This window comes from Phyllobates terribilis, unplaced genomic scaffold, assembly GCF_046119375.1.
Source record: "Phyllobates terribilis strain yellow unplaced genomic scaffold, ASM4611937v1 Scaffold_4__5_contigs__length_816908805, whole genome shotgun sequence".
Taxonomy (NCBI): domain Eukaryota; kingdom Metazoa; phylum Chordata; class Amphibia; order Anura; family Dendrobatidae; genus Phyllobates; species Phyllobates terribilis.
This window is the reverse complement of record NW_027362764.1, coordinates 678,648,850-678,664,722: the sequence shown is the minus strand read 5'-3', so window position 1 is coordinate 678,664,722 and position 15,873 is coordinate 678,648,850. Positions and strand designations below refer to the sequence as shown.

The 15,873-nt window shown below is 47.5% G+C and overlaps 1 pseudogene; it reads left to right on the top strand.

Moving 5' to 3' along the window:
• Positions 1 to 12,026: 12,026 nt before the first annotated feature.
• On the top strand, positions 12,027 to 12,145 carry LOC141268450 (5S ribosomal RNA; annotated as a pseudogene).
• The last annotated feature ends 3,728 nt before the right edge of the window (positions 12,146 to 15,873 follow it).

The window sequence follows — 15,873 nt, the reverse complement described above, 5'->3', positions numbered from 1 at the left end:
CGAACTGTTCGTCGAACTGTTCGTTGAACACCTTCGAACACCGTTAAAACCAATGGCAGGCAAACAAAAACACATAGAAACACATAGAAAACACCTTCAAAGGTGTCCAAAAGCTGACAAACTGCTCAGAAGACACAACTAACACATGGAAAAGTGACAAGTACATATAGTCATGCGAAAAGAAAAGAGGTGGAGGAGTAAAAGGAGGGGGAGACACAGATATAGGCATGTCATGCCCTTCTAAAATCCAAAAAGTGAGAAGCCGAGACGGCCAGTCCGCTCCTGCCCGTGCCACCTCCGTGTCGCCGGGTTTGTGCCAGAGCCGCGGTGAACCCTGACGGCCAGCCCCCCTCTCCCAATACTGGTGCCTGTCCGCTGGTGGGTCGAGAGAGCCCCCCTGTGGTGGAGGCAGCTCTAAGCTTTTTAATTTAAATTGTCCCTCTAATTTGAATGAATACACTTTAAATCCATTTACAAGGATCTATTGGAGGGCAAGTCTCATGCCAGCAGCCGCGTAATTCCAGCTCCAGTAGCGTCCACTAAAGCTGCTGCAGTTAAAAAGCTTTTATAAGGATCGAGCTCGGCTGTCCACCGCAAGGCATCCTAGTGCCAGTCCCAGCCCCTATGCCTTGGGGTGCCTCCTGATGCTCTTCACTAAGTATCCCGTGGTCCCGAAGCATTTCCTTTGAAAAAATTAAGTGTCCAAACTACAGGTGGTGTAGCTTGCTTAACAGCCGGGATAATCCGCTGACTAGCAGACACTGCTACTAGGCACAAAGTATTTCCTGGGCTAGATGCAGTTAAAAATTTGTAAGTAGATACTCTCGTTGGATGCTGAGAAAGCATTCCATAGAGTCTCCTGGCACGCCATATATGATTCTCTTAAAAAGCTTGGGGTAGGGGTCTAGGGGACCCTTTTATAGCCAAAATCACGGCCCTGTATCACAATACGTCACCTAGGCTGAAGATAAATGGAACTGTAGCACCGAGGGCTCGGTTGCTACAGAAGTATTGCACCTCACCCAGAGGTGTGATATCTCACTCTCAGATAAGGATGGAGTGTGGATCAGGACCCGACACCTGCATGCATTACACCACATTGCCGTGGGGCAGGGCGACCAATATGCCCCTGAGATGGGCACGACAGTCCCTGTCCCTGGCTGGAGTGGGGGGAGGGAACACTGAGGAAGGGGAACCCTGCAGTGCAGGAGCAGGGAGGAAGCAGTTCCTGGGTGCATTGAGAAGGGAGTATAAAAGGTGGGCACCATCTTAGTTCAGTGCAGAGAAGTCTGAGCAGAAGTGGCAGGGAGCAGGGGCTCTGCATGAGCTCTGCTCCGGAGGCGGGCCTAGTAACAGAGGCCCAGGCCTGCAAGAGGGAGAAGGAAGGAAGAGGAGCGGAGAAGGCTCCAGGAACGAGGAATGAAGGGATCCCAGGGGTGCGGACGGGCGAGTCGCCACCGCACGCCCGAATCCACCTGCGTGGAGGGGTCAGGCCAAAGGGGGAGACCGGTCCCCGAACTAGTGGAGGCAGGAAACGACCCTCAGCTAGAAACCGGAGGCTCTGACATTTTATGTGGCGCAGCCCCTTGCTCCACCCGCTAGGAAGGCACCACATAGGGTCAGGGAAACTGGCGCCAAGTTTACCAAGAGGAGGCCCGAGGCAGCCGGACAGAAGTGTTGGTAAGAAAGGCCAGACAAAGGACACACAAAGGGGGTCCTGTGAAGCGCTCCAAAGTTATCTGGGAGTTGTCTGAGCCTCTCACCTGGTGAGCACAGTACGACGTGGGCAGCCGTTACCTGCAGACGTGGTCTGGATAATAAGAACTGTGAGTAAAGGCCCTGAACTGCATCACTGACTCCGTGTCGTTACTGCTGCTGCCCTGCACCATCACCCCCATCCTCCGCATACACTGCCCTGAGGCTATACTCCTCCCGTGGGGAGTTATGCTACGCTCTGCTGCACCCACAACACCAGCCTTAGCGGTCTGCCCTGTAGCGGCGGTTCACTCTGACCGCAATCCACGGGTGGCGTAGTCGGACATTTAAACATCAAAACCACATAAATAGTTCCGCCACTGGTTTGACCGCCCTGAGCCATGGAACCGGATCGCCGCCACGAAGACTACAACCACCAGCATCCACCAAAAAGGGTCCGGCTCCGGGTGTCCCAAGGCCCAGGGGGTGCGTCAGAACATTTTCATCACCTTTCACAATCACCAATGGGACAAGGCAGGGATGTCCTCTGTCCCCTCTCTTATACATCCTAGTGACGGAGCACCTGCTCTCATCAATTCGCCATAACCCCAATATTAGGTGGATTGAGGTGGGAGGCACCGAGTACAAGTGCTCTCTATTTGCTGATGATGTCCTAGTATATATCACTCAATCACATATATCCATCCCTGCTGTTATGGCTGAAATAGATCACTTTGTTACATGGTAAAATTTTAAAATCAATGCAGCGAAGTCTGAGGCCCTCGATGTCTCCCTCCCTAAATCCATATAGGATTCCATCCAGTCCAACTTTCCCTTTGCCTGGCCCTCACAGGGTATCAAATACTTAGGAATTCCTATTCATAGAGACCTCTCCCATCTATGTTATCTTAATTTTGGGCCCTTTATTGAACAATTCCATACAGACCACGGTTGGCAAGTTAGAACTGTAAGATTCACTACGTGAACCACTGGTGTTTTGTGGAAAAGCACATGTACACCGCGTTTCAAATTATTATGCAAAAAGTGTTTAGGAGTGATAAGGGAAGAATTTGTTTGTTTGTCAGTTAAACTCATTGATGGTGATGTGTGTCAGGGCTCTTTATATCACTGTAAGCAATTGCAGACACCTGTGCTAATTAGTTTGGCAGGTGTGTCCAATGAAAGGCAAGACTACTTAAGAAGGCTCTCTCACATTATTAAGCAGCCTACATTTTCTGCCAAAATGGGAAAGAAAAAGGATGTGTCGGCTGCTGAGAAGCAACAAATTGTGGAGTGTTTAGGTCAAGGCATGACTACAATCAACATTGTGCGATGATCAGGATGAAGTGTCTTGGCAATCAAGAAGTATGTAGCTGATTCACAGTACACACGTGTGCGTGCTGATAAGGGCAAATTGAGGACTCTTTCCTACAGGCAATTACGTCAGGTTGAAAGAGCAGCGGCAAAAAAGCCTTGTCATAGCAGCAGACAAGTTTTTGAAGCTGCTTGTGCCTCCAACGTCCCCCGAACAACAAGATGCAGGGTCCTTCAGAGGTTTGCAGCTGTGCATACGCCATCCTGTCGACCTCCTCTATCCACTTCACACAAGCAGAAACGGCTCCAGTGGGCCAAACATTACATGAAGACTGATTTCAAAACTGTTTTGTTCACGGATGAGTGCCGTGCAGCGCTCGATGGTCCAGATGAATGGAGTGGAGGATGGCTGGTTGATGGACACCCCACGCAAACACGGCTACAGCGCCAACAAGGAGGAGGTGGAGTAATGTTTTGGGCTGGAATCATGGGGAGAGAGATTGTCGGCCCCTTTAGGATCCCTGAAGGCGCTAAAGATGAACTCCATAATGTATGTGGATTTTCTCAAACAGCACTTCCTGCCATGGTTCAAGAAGAAGAACCGTGTATTTCACAGCAAGATCATTTTTCTGCATGATAATGCACCATCTCATGCTGCACATAAAACATCTGCATCTCTGGCTGATATGGGCATAAAAGGGGACAAACTTATGGTGTGACCCCCATGCTCCCCTGACCTCTACCCCATTCAGAACCTTTGGAGCATCATTAAAAGGAGTGTCTATGATGGCGGGAGGCAGTTCACATCTAAGCAACAGCTCTGGGAGGGTATTCTGTCCTCATGCAAAACAATTGAAGCAGAAACCATCCAAAACCTGACAAATTCAATGGACGAGAGAGTTCAGAAGCTCCTTTCGAACAAGGGGTCCTATGTGAAAATGTAACATCACCTAGAATAAAGTTTTGAGTTGAAAACTGTTTGATTTCAGTTTCTAACAACCTGCTAATGCTTATAATTTCAAAAATGACCATTTTTTTGGTCTTTATTAAAATGAAAAGGTTGATCGAAAAGTTTGGGGGATCTAAGAGTGTGGCAACCCAGTAGTCATGATTACTTCGAATTCTGACAATATGAGGGTCATGCTGCAGGTAGTGCAGCAAGAAGGCACTTATGTGTCTTGCGCATCTCGGAGCCCCAAAATTATTTTCCGGGCTAGATGCAGCTAAAAATTATTTTTAATTTTAAATCTGGTGAAGCTTATTATAGATGGCCTAATAGGATCAGTGCTGCACACTGCTACAAAGCCCAAATTATTTTCCAGTCAAGATACAGATAAACATGATTAGTAATTTGAAAGCTTAAAACGGTTGGTAGGGTGATTTTAACCAATCATCAAGCTTTTACTCTCCCCAGGATGACACAGGGGTAGAAAAGTCGTTTCGGATCCATGATTTGTTCATCTTTATGAACGTGAGTCTGTCTACATTATCAGTGGAGAGCCGCGTGCGCTTATCTGTCAGCACACCACCAGCAGCGCTGAACACACGTTCAGACAGAACGCTGGCTGCGGGGCATGACAAGATCTCCAAGGCGTAAGTGGCTAGCTCCGGCCATTTATCCAGATTGGAAGCCCAAAAAGAGCAAGGGTCCAGTGACACAGTCGTGGCTTCAATGTTTACTTGGAGATACTCCTGTACCATCGTCTCTAGGCGTTGACTATGTGTCAGACTTCTTGTCTCCTGTGGCCTTGCAAAGGATGTTCTAAAAAAGTGGTGAAATGATTCCGCAAAATTGATGTTACCAGCAGATACTGTGGTTCTGTTACGGTTTGAGTGCTGAACACTTGACGGTCCCACGGTTGGCAAGTTGGAACTGTGAGATTCACTACGTGCACCACTGGTATTTTGTGGAAAAGCACATGTAAGATTCTGCAACAGTCTCTGCTGATACTCCTGCATGCGTGCATCCCTTTCTATGGCAGGAATAATTTCTGCAAATTTACTTTTGTACCGGGGATCTAACAGTGTGGCAACCCAGTAGTCAGGATTATTTCTAATTCTCACAATTCGAGGGTCATGTTGCAGGTAGTGCAGCAAGAAGGCACTCATGTGTGTTGCGCATCCAGGAGCACCAAGTCCCTGTTGTGTTGGTGGCGAGGTAACAATCTTGCTTCCTTCATCTGTCCTCTCCCCCCAACCTCGCACAACAGAAATGTGATCAAGGTCTCCCTCATCTGATGAGTCTTCCATCAGTTCGTCCTCCACTTCTTCCTGGGCTCCTGCACCTTCCTCACTAGTTTGGCTGCTACCATGCGCCCTGGTAAAATCATCTCCCCACCCTCACATGCCTGCCGACCTGGTGCTGCCGACCGTCTGGACCTTGCAGATGTTAGCCCTTCCGCATACAACTCCTTCTCCTCTACTTCCTCCAACTCCTCTTGTGCCACCACCTGACTCCGAATTCTGTTTAACATGTGCTCCAGCATGTAAATCAACGGAATAGTCATGCTGATAATGGCATCGTCAGCACTAAACATCTTCGTCGCCATTTCAAAACTGTGCAGAAGGGTGCATAGGTCCCTGATCTGAGACCACTCCTCCAGCGTGATTTGCCCCACCTCTGAATCTCGTTGGCCCAGGCTATACGTCAGAACGTATTGCACCAGGGCTTGTCGGTGCTGCCCTAGTCGCTGCAACATGTGCAGAGTTGAATTCCACCGGGTAGGCACATCGCATTTTAGCCGGTGAAGTGGCAGGCCCAACGACTTCTGTAGAGATGTAAGTCGCTGAGCTGCGGGATGCGAACGGCGGAAGTGAGCACACAGCGACCGTGCCCTCTGCAGAAGGCCATCTAGTCTGGGATAGTGGGCTAAAAATTGCTGGACAACCAGGTTCAACACGTGAGCCATACAAGGCACGTGTGTGACATTGCCCCGGCGAAGGGCCGCACCCAGGTTTGCAGCATTGTCGCACACGGCCTTCCCTGGTTTCAGGTCCAGTGGAGACAACCATTCATGAAATTGGTTCTCCAGAGCTGACCACAACTCCTCAGCTGTGTGACTCACATTTCCCAGACATTTCAATGTAAAAACCGCCTGATGACGTTGAGCCCTACTGCCAGCATAGTAAGGAGGTGTGCAGGATCCCTTCTGCGCAGTTAGAAAGCTTGTGGCATGACCAGACAGGCTTTGGGTGCAGGTGGAAGACCGAGAGGAGGTTGAGGAGGCAGAAGCAGTGGAGGAAAAATGACATAAAGAGGATTGACGCACAACTCGTGGGGACGGCAAGACTTGGACAGCAGCCCCTTGTCCTGCTGTCACCATAGTTACCCAGTGCCCAGTCAGCGACATGTAACGCCCCTGTCCATGCCTACTCGTCCAAGTGTCTGTGGTGAAATGCACCCTGTCACACACAGAGTTTCTCAAAGAAGCGGTGATGTTGTGTGCGACATGCTGGTGGAGCGCAGGCACACCTTTCTTTGAGAAGTAGTGCCGACTGGGCATCTGGTACTGGGGCACTGCGACGGACATAAGGTCTCGAAAATCCTCTGTGTCCACCAGGCGGAAAGGCAGCATTTCTGTAGCCAAGAGCTTGCAGATGGTGAAATTCAACCTCTTAGCTTTCTCATGGCTAGGAGGAAATGGTCTTTTACTTGTCCACATCTGAGGGACCGAGGGCTGGCTATTGTGCTTAGACGGGGTTGATAAGGGTGTCCCCGGCAAACTGCCGGTCTGTGAGGAAGATGCAGGCGGACATGTTAGGTTGCCTTGATCCAAAGGTGGTGCTATCGATGTCGGACAGCGCTCAAGACCAGCTGGTGTTACCACCTCCAAAGAAAATGATGACCTGCCAATCACGCTGGCTGTTGCGGGTAAAGAGGTGGCAGGTCTGCGCCCCAAAACAGGTGTGACTGCTGTCCCCCCAGTCACAGAGGATGAAGAGGCCGCGGATGCACAAGATATGGCAGACGGTGGTTGGCCCGGCCGGCTAGACCGCATTGTAGCACACTGAGCTTCCCACTGCAACTTATGCTTCATGTCCATGTGCCGGTTCATGCATGAAGTACTCAAACTATGTATTTTTTGGCCTCTACTTAGCTTTTGCTGACAAATGTTACAGATAACACGAGTTGGGTCATCTTTATCGATCTGAAAAAATGCCCAGGCTATGCAAGGCTTAGCACCCATGCGACCTGAAGAGCCACCACGACTTGTGGTGAGAGGCAGAGTTGTGTTTGAGGATGCAGTTGTTGACGTGCTTCCAGTACTACGTCTCTGTCCAGGAAGGCGCAACCTGACCTCGTCGTCACTAGCATCTTCCTCCACCTCCTCTGCTGACCTCATCTCTTGGCTGACTGTGGGTTGACAGTAAGTGGGATCTCCGACCTCATCATCATCACCCTGTGCGTTATCACACCCGTCGTCCTCAGAGCCAACCTGTTCCTGCCCTGACAAAAAACTAAAGTTGTCGCTCCAATCAGGTATTTGAGTCTTATCATCGTCTTCCTCATTGTCTCCACCAACAGGAGTTACAGTTTGGGAATGAGGGTCTACATTATGGTCAGAACCTTCTGCGTCTGGTCCTGGATCCGACTCATAAAGATTCTGGGCATCAGTGCAAATCATTTCCTCGTCTGGATTCACAGAAGCGCTGGAGTCGACCTCTGATTCCCAGGCTATAGTATGAGTAAACAGCTCTGCAGACTCAACCATCTGTTCTACCTCATACTCAGACGGGCAGCTGGAGATTTGGGAGCTGTGAGGAAGCAAGTGCGATTTGGGTGACACCTTTGAGGACTGGAGTATTTGTGATGTTGAAGTTGATGTGGAGGAGAGCCCACTTAAAGGAGCACTTGATATCCGTTGAAGCACCTGCTGTTTTTGTGCCTCATCTGGAATTTGTAGCGATTGGCGTGGCCGTAAGAAAGGGATCTTATCACATTGTCCGCTAAAAGAAGTAGACATTTTAGTTTGGCTGGAAGATGGTCTTTCTTCTGCACCTACCCCACGGACACAACCTTTTTTCCCCTTCCCAACACGCCTATTCCCCTTTCCACCAGCAGCAGGCCTTTTTCCACTCATTTTGGTGGTTAACTAATTCACAACTCTGGAGTTGTTTGCACAAAAAAACAATGGATGGTAACCGAGCAGAGCTGAGTGGTAAAACTGTGGTATTAGGCCAAAACTATTGGCTGGGTTAGATGCAGAAAAAAATTATTTTTAATTTGCAACCTGATGGAGGTCAGTATAGATGGACTAATAGACCAAGTCCCACACACCGCTAGAAGCCCAAATATTTTTTCAGAGCTAGATGCAGAAATTTTTTTTATTCAATTTGCAACCTGATGGAGGTCAGTATAGATGGACTAATAGACCAAGTCCCACACACTGCTAGAAGCCCAAATATTTTTTCAGAGCTAGATGCAGAAAAAAATTATTTTTAATTTGCAACCTGATGGAGGTCAGTATAGATGGACTAATAGAACAAGTCCCACACGCTGCTAGAAGCCCAAATATTTTTTCAGAGATAAATGAAGAAAAAAATTATTTTTAATTTGCAACCTGATGGAGGTCAGTATAGATGGACTAATAGACCAAGTCCCACACACTGCTAGAAGCCCAAATATTTTTTCAGAGCTAGATGCAGAAAAAAATTATTTTTAATTTGCAACCTGATGGAGGTCAGTATAGATGGACTAATAGACCAAGTCCCACACACCGCTAGAAGCCCAAATATTTTTTCAGAGCTAGATGCAGAGAAAAATTATATTCAATTTGCAACCTGCTGGAGGTCAGTATAGAAGGACTAATAGAACAAGTCCCACACACTGCTAGAAGCCCAAATATTTTTTCAGAGCTAAATGAAGAAAAAAATTATTTTTAATTTGCAACCTGATGGAGGTCAGTATAGATGGACTAATAGACCAAGTCCCACACACTGCTAGAAGCCCAAATATTTTTTCAGAGCTAGATGCAGAAAAAAATTATATTCAGTTTGCAACCTGATGGAGGTCAGTATAGATGGACTAATAGAATGATGCTATGCCCAAAAGATTTTACTTCACTAGGTGCAGTAAAAAAATTGGTATTCTATACACAGGTGGTATATCTTGCAACACAGATAGGCTACTCCACTGACTAACACACTCTGCAATAGGCCAAAAAGGATTAGCTTTGCTAGATTCAGCCAAATGCTGTGAAAAAAACTTGCACAGCACTGGCACAGACCTGCCTGGCAAAAACTGATAGGAACTGATGTAACCTAGTCCTGAAAAGGACTCCAATTACAATTAGTCTTTACTCCCACAATCTATCTATTTAAGAGCACAGACCTGCCTGATAAAAGTCGTAGGAAATGCTGTAACCTAGTCCTTAAAAGGACTGCAATCACAACTATTCCCTACTCCCAAGCTATCTGTATATTTGTGCGAAAATTGGCTTGAAATTAACAAGGTATAGCGCACACAGCAACAGCGGTGCCGTCTAACACGCAGCTGCAGCAGTGAGAAAATGGTGGCGACGGGGAAAATGGCTTGGTCTTATAGGGCAAGGACATGTGACATACACTGCCAATCACACATGCCCTTGCTTGTGTGAAAAAAAGCACTTCGCTCCGTGTGTGCGCTGCTGATAGGCTGACAGATTGCACCTCCCCACTGCAAATGCGGGAAAGAGAAAAAAAAATGGAGATCTTCATTGTTCCTGCAGAGATCCATCCCCTGCCCCTCCCCCCGCCCCGCTGTACACTCAAACTGCGTATTAACATTAATTTTCATCATTACTGAGAAAAAATCCAGTTATGATTTTGGTGCACGAACAGTTATCGAACATAACCTCGAACAGCCGAATTTTTCTCAAATTGTTCGTGTTCGCCGAACGGCTCGAGAACCGCCCAAAACAGCTCGAAATTGAGATTGGCGAACAGTTCGAGTAGAACAACGCTCATCTCTAGTGGTAATCTTCAGGAGGCTAACAAAAAATCTAAGAGGTACTTTGATAGGAAACGGCAAGAGGTTTTGTTTGCGGTTGGTGACATGGTTTGGTTGTCCTCTAAGAATCTGCGATTGAGGATTCCTTCTAAAAAATTGGGTCCCAAGTTCGTAGGGCCCTTTAAGGTACTTCAGATAGTTAACCAATCTGCTGTTAGGCTGGAGGTTCCTACGTCCTGGAGGATTAATCCGGTGTTTCATGTTTCTCTGTTGAAAAAAGCTGATGTGTCGGATGGTGACGCCTCTGCCACTGTTCCTCCGGTGGTGGAGTACGGGGAATATGAAATTTCCCGCATCCTAAATTCTAGACGGTATAGAGGGAGTTTGCAGTATCTCGTCGCTTGGAAGGGTTTCGGACCTGAGGATAACTCATGGGTGAGAGCGGATTATGTTTCTGCCCCCAGACTTGTCCGAGCGTTTCACAGGAGGTTTCCTGGTAAGCCTGGGCCTAGGGGATCCGGAGGATCCTCTTAGAAGAGGGGGTACTGTTACAACTCTCCTGTTAGTTTTTTTTTAGTTTGCTGGTCACATGACCATTTTGCCTATTTAATCCGGCTCCGCCCTCCTGACTTTGCTGGACTTCATTTGTATTTACTACTGTTGAGCTAGCTTGTTGCTCTGTTGCCGTTCTCTGTTAGTTTTGCTAGGTCTTCTGACCCCTATGCCTTTTTGTTGTGTGTTTGTCTTTGGCTGCTACTATTTCTGCTAGGAGGTGTCCAACTTTTCCCAGTCCCTAGATCTTGTAGGGATCCCTCCCTCACATCTATAGGTCTGCGTTCAGACTAGCCGAGGACTTTAGCGGGTCTGATCGCAGGATCAGGTTGCCCGTTACATCGTAGGGATCTAGTTTAGTTCTATTGTAGGGATAGATCTCCTTTCTTTCCTTAGTCTCTGTAGCAGATCATAACAAAGCGATCCTGAGAAAGGCTGGCCGGGCGATGGATCGAGCAGTGTCTACTGGCCATACCACCTTGGATACGCCCGATCTCGTCTGATCTCGAAAGCAAAGCAGGGCTGGGCTCGGACAGTACTTGGATGGGAGACCATTTTGATGACGTTTTGCCCTACTGCCCAGCTCGGCTAGCATGGAACGGCGCCTTGCCGGACACCGACCTTAAGTAACTTAGATGATGGAAGCCCCAAGGCCTCTGAGCCAGTTGGCAGCTAAGTACGCTACCCCGCCGCCTTCACGCAGGCCTGACACTGAGCTCCTTGCCACGGCTAGGAGTGCTTATTGACTCCGCAGCTCGCCGTGTAGAAATGATGGTGTTAAAAGCACCCGGGGCCGTGAAGGGGCCAGGCTTTCAGCAGGTGCCCAGGGAAGGTTTATGGATGCCGGCTGCCTAGCGAGGGCCAGCAGAAGTAACATGTTTCTCTGCAAAGAAGCTTGTGTAACCAAGCCAGACGGCTGCCAAAGAGCTAACCTCAGTGCAAGGAAGGCAAGGAAGGTGCGGAAGGAATTGGGGAGGGGGGGGGTGATTCCTGCTAGGGCCCTGAAATCATAAAACAGGCAGGAGAGTCTGACGCATGGTGACGGAGAGGTTGTAAAGGCAGATAGGGGGTGTTGTCACGTGCGAGCACGTGTGCATGCTGGCTTGTGTGTGAGAGTGTGTTTCCTAGGTGTGGCGCGCTGCAGACAGTCAAAGGGATTGTTCCCTTTAATTAAAAGTTAATCCCCGGCTGCAGCCTATTAGAAAGCAACTAACCGTGCTCTACTCACCCTACCCGGGTGTACAGGTGAGTCTCGCCTCTGCTCCCGTCCTGTGGCATTGGCCGTGAAGCTGACGTTCCGTCGACAGCGCTGCAGCCGATCAGTGAGCTCAGCGGCTCTGAGTGGGGCGTTGAGTCTACAAGACCTTTTAAGGAAGCCAGCAAAAAAATTGAAGAAAAGGGAAAGCACAAAAGGACTTGGTCTTGCTGAGCACTGGAAAGGTCAGCCAGCAGCCAGACGTCAAATTAGAAAAGCAGCAAGTGAGAGGCTTGTCTGTGCCTTCAAAGTAGAAAAGCAGCAAGTGAGAGGCTTGCCAGTGCCTACAGCCAAACCACCCTGAACACGCCTGATCTTGTCTGACATTGGAAGCTAATCAGGGTTGGGCCTGGTTAGTACTTGGATGGGAGACCACCTGCAAATACCAGGTGCTGTAGGCTTTTGCTTTTTCCTTCCTTCCACCAGCAGGGGTCACTCTCTTCTATGCCTTTTTTCCATTCCCTTTCAAAAGTGCACACATTCATTCTCTTTTCTTTTTTTCATTTGCTTTCTCTCTTGCGCTATTTCATCTCTGCAAAATACCAGCATCCTTCTGATCACCGTGGGCCTCCAGCATTGTTGCTTATTTACTTTTAATACTAGGCTCCTTTTCACCAGGACCAGCGTCTCCCGGGTGGCTGGAGGCAACAACCGGTAACCCCAAGCAGAAGACCTTTGCAGGCAACACGACCATCCCCCCTGAAGAGCAGCTCAAAGTCACTGGCAACCATCTCACCCTCTTCCTTCATTCACCCCTGGACATCTCGCTCCGCCCCCAAGTTACGGGTCCAGCTTGCTCTTTCTGTCACATTACCGCGATGAAGGGTTTAGCCTGCAGGAGACCCTGCGCCGAGACATTTTTGAAGACACCTGATGCGGCGGGTGAATCACTGCTAAACAAACCACACCTGTAGGGACGGCACAGCCTTTGCATGGACCCTTCGGAGCCCGCCCCGTCACGGCCAGATTGCTCGCCACCAAGCGTGTTACAACTCTCCTGTTAGTTTTTTTTTAGTTTGCTGGTCACATGACCATTTTGCCTATTTAATCCGGCTCCGCCCTCCTGGCTTTGCTGGACTTCATTTGTATTTACTACTGTTGAGCTAGCTTGTTGCTCTGTTGCCGTTCTCTGTTAGTTTTGCTAGGTCTTCTGACCCCTATGCCTTTTTGTTGTGTGTTTGTCTTTGACTGCTACTATTTCTGCTAGGAGGTGTCCAACTTTTCCCAGTCCCTAGATCTTGTAGGGATCCCTCCCTCACATCTATAGGTCTGCGTTCAGACTAGCCGAGGACTTTAGCGGGTCTGATCGCAGGATCAGGTTCCCCGTTACATCGTAGGGATCTAGTTTAGTTCTATTGTAGGGATAGATCTCCTTTCTTTCCTTAGTCTCTGTAGCAGATCATAACAGTAATTCCAGCCATAAAAAAAAAAAAAAAAAAATTTCTCTAAGGAAAGACCTCCAGTTTTCCATCATGGTCTCGGTGCAAGATTTGGCTCAACGCTTGCAGGGACTCTCTCTGGAGGTGACCAAGCTCCAACAACACGTGAGTAGCTGTTCTGGACCGCATTTTGTGGAACCTAAGGTACGTCTGCCTGATCTATTTTTTGGCAAACAACAAGATTTTTTTTCTTTTAAAAATGCTTGTCTATTATATTTTCGTTTGAGACCCGGATCCTCTGGTGGTGAATCACAGCGCATAGGGATCATAATGTCACTTTTGCGCAAAGATCCTCAGGGATGGGCCTTCTCTCTCCAACCTAGTGATCCGTGCTTTAGATCAGTGGATAGTTTTTTTTCTGCTTTGGGTTTGTTGTACGATGATCCTGATCGTGTCTCATCTGCTGAGTCTGAATTAAGACGTTTGAGGCAGGGATCAGGTAATGTGGAAAAATATTGTTCTCACTTCCGTCGGTGGTCTGCCCAGGTGGGGTGGAACGATTCTGCTTTGAAAAGCTTGTTTCTTGCAGGGCTATGTGAAAGGGTAAAGGATTTACTGATTGCTTATCCCACACCTGGAAACTTGCAGGAGGCAATGCAATTAGCTATACGGGTGGACAGGAGACTGCGTGAAAGGGTTAATGAGAGCAAATCCTCTGCTATGTCAGCTTCGAGTCCTGAGAGGTTCTGTGCTGACAATGGAGAGCCGATGGAAATTGGGGCGATGGCACCCCGCTCTCAGGAAAAAGACCGCCGACTTTCTGAAGGCTTGTGTTTCTATTGCGGAAATTCTGGTCATTTAATTAATAGCTGTGTGCTTCGTAAGAAGAAAGAAAAAAAAAATGGTCAGTCATGCTCGTATTGCCTGTTTAAATTCTAAGGGAGTATTCCTATCTGCCACTACTGCTGCTCAGGATGAATTAATTGAATTTCGGGTATTTGTGGATTATGGATCTACTCTGAATGTGATTGATGGGAGATTCTTGGAAAAACTTAGATTAGAACCTAAAACTTTGTCATCCCCTATTGCTGTGGTTTCTGTCGATGGCTCTCCCTTGAAGAGTGTTACTCACAAGGTCTGTAAATTTCCCCTCACTATTAATGGTATTCATCAAGAGAATTTGGATTTGGTGGTATTGGATAATTTGCCTTCTCCAGTAATATTGGGGTTACCCTGGTTAAAATTGCACAATCCTGTACTGGATTGGTCTACCAATGAAATTAAGTCCTGGAGCCCTAAGTGTTATGACAAGTGTTGTAACGGGCACATTGCTGCTGTGGATAGAGGGGAATTACCTGTACCTTTTCAGGATTTTTGGAGAGTTTTTTCTGAGGAGGAGTCGCAGGTTTTGCCTCCCCATAGAGACTATGATTGTACCATTGAATTTGTCCCTGGCGCGACTCTTCCTAAGAGTCGTTTATTTAATCTTACTATTCCTGAAAGAAAGGCTTTGGAAGAATACATACAGACAAGCTTGGCCACATTAGGCCTTCCAAGTCTCCTGTGGCTGTTGGATTTTTTTTTGTAAAAAAAAAAGATGGCGGTTTATGTCCTTGACTGGACTTTCGTGAGATTAATAAAAATACTGTACGCAATCCTTACCCACTGCCATTGATTCCTGATTTATTTAACCAGTTAGTGGGGGCCAAGTGGTTCTCTAAAATTGATCTCCGGGGGGCATACAATTTGTTGCGCATGAAGGAGGGTGATGAATGGAAGACTGCTTTTAACACTCCTGTGGGTCATTTTGAGAATCTGGTTATGCCTTTTGGTCTCACCAATGCTCCAGCATTTTTTCAGAATCTTATTAATGATATCCTTAGACCTTTAATCGGCAAAAATGTGATTGTGTATTTGGATGACATTTTGATTTATTCGCCGGATCTGGAGTCTCATTGGCGGAGCGTACGTGAGGTATTACAGTTATTAATGGACAATTCGCTTTTTGCTAAGCTGGAGAAATGTGAGTTCGCTGTACAGAGAATTAGTTTTTTGGGCTACATTATCTCCAGTGAAGGTTTTGAGATGGACCCGGTTAAAGTTCAAGCTGTGCAGGAATGGCCTAGGCCTATTGGTTTGAAATCGATACAGAGGTTTTTGGGTTTCGGCAATTATTACAGAAAATTCATAAATAAATTTTCTATTATTGTCAAACCGCTGACCGATCTCACCAGGAAAGGTGCTAATGCGGTTCAGTGGACTTCTGAGGCCATTGAAGCTTTTGTGTTTCTAAAGGAGAGGTTCACCTCTGCTCCCATCCTTATGCAGCCTGATGTGACTAAGCCGTTTTTGGTTGAGGTTGATGCTTCTTCGGTGGGGGTTGGTGCGGTGTTGTCTCAGGAAAACAAGGATGGAGTACATCCCTGTGCCTTTTTTTCAAAAAAATTTTCCGAGACTGAACTTAATTACGATATTGGTAATCGGGAATTGCTGGCGATTAAACTCGCATTTGAACACTGGCGTCATCTCTTGGAAGGTGCTGAATTTCCCATTCAGGTTTTCACTGATCATAAAAATCTGATCTAACTTGATGCTGCCAAGCGCTTGAATGCCCGTCAGGCTAGGTGGGCACTTTTTTTCTCGCGGTTTAATTTTTCCGTTACTTACATCCTGGGTACCAAGAATGTTAAAGCGGATGCTTTGTCTCGCAGCTTTTCTCCCATGGTCGGTGTTGAGGAGGAAGAGGAGAC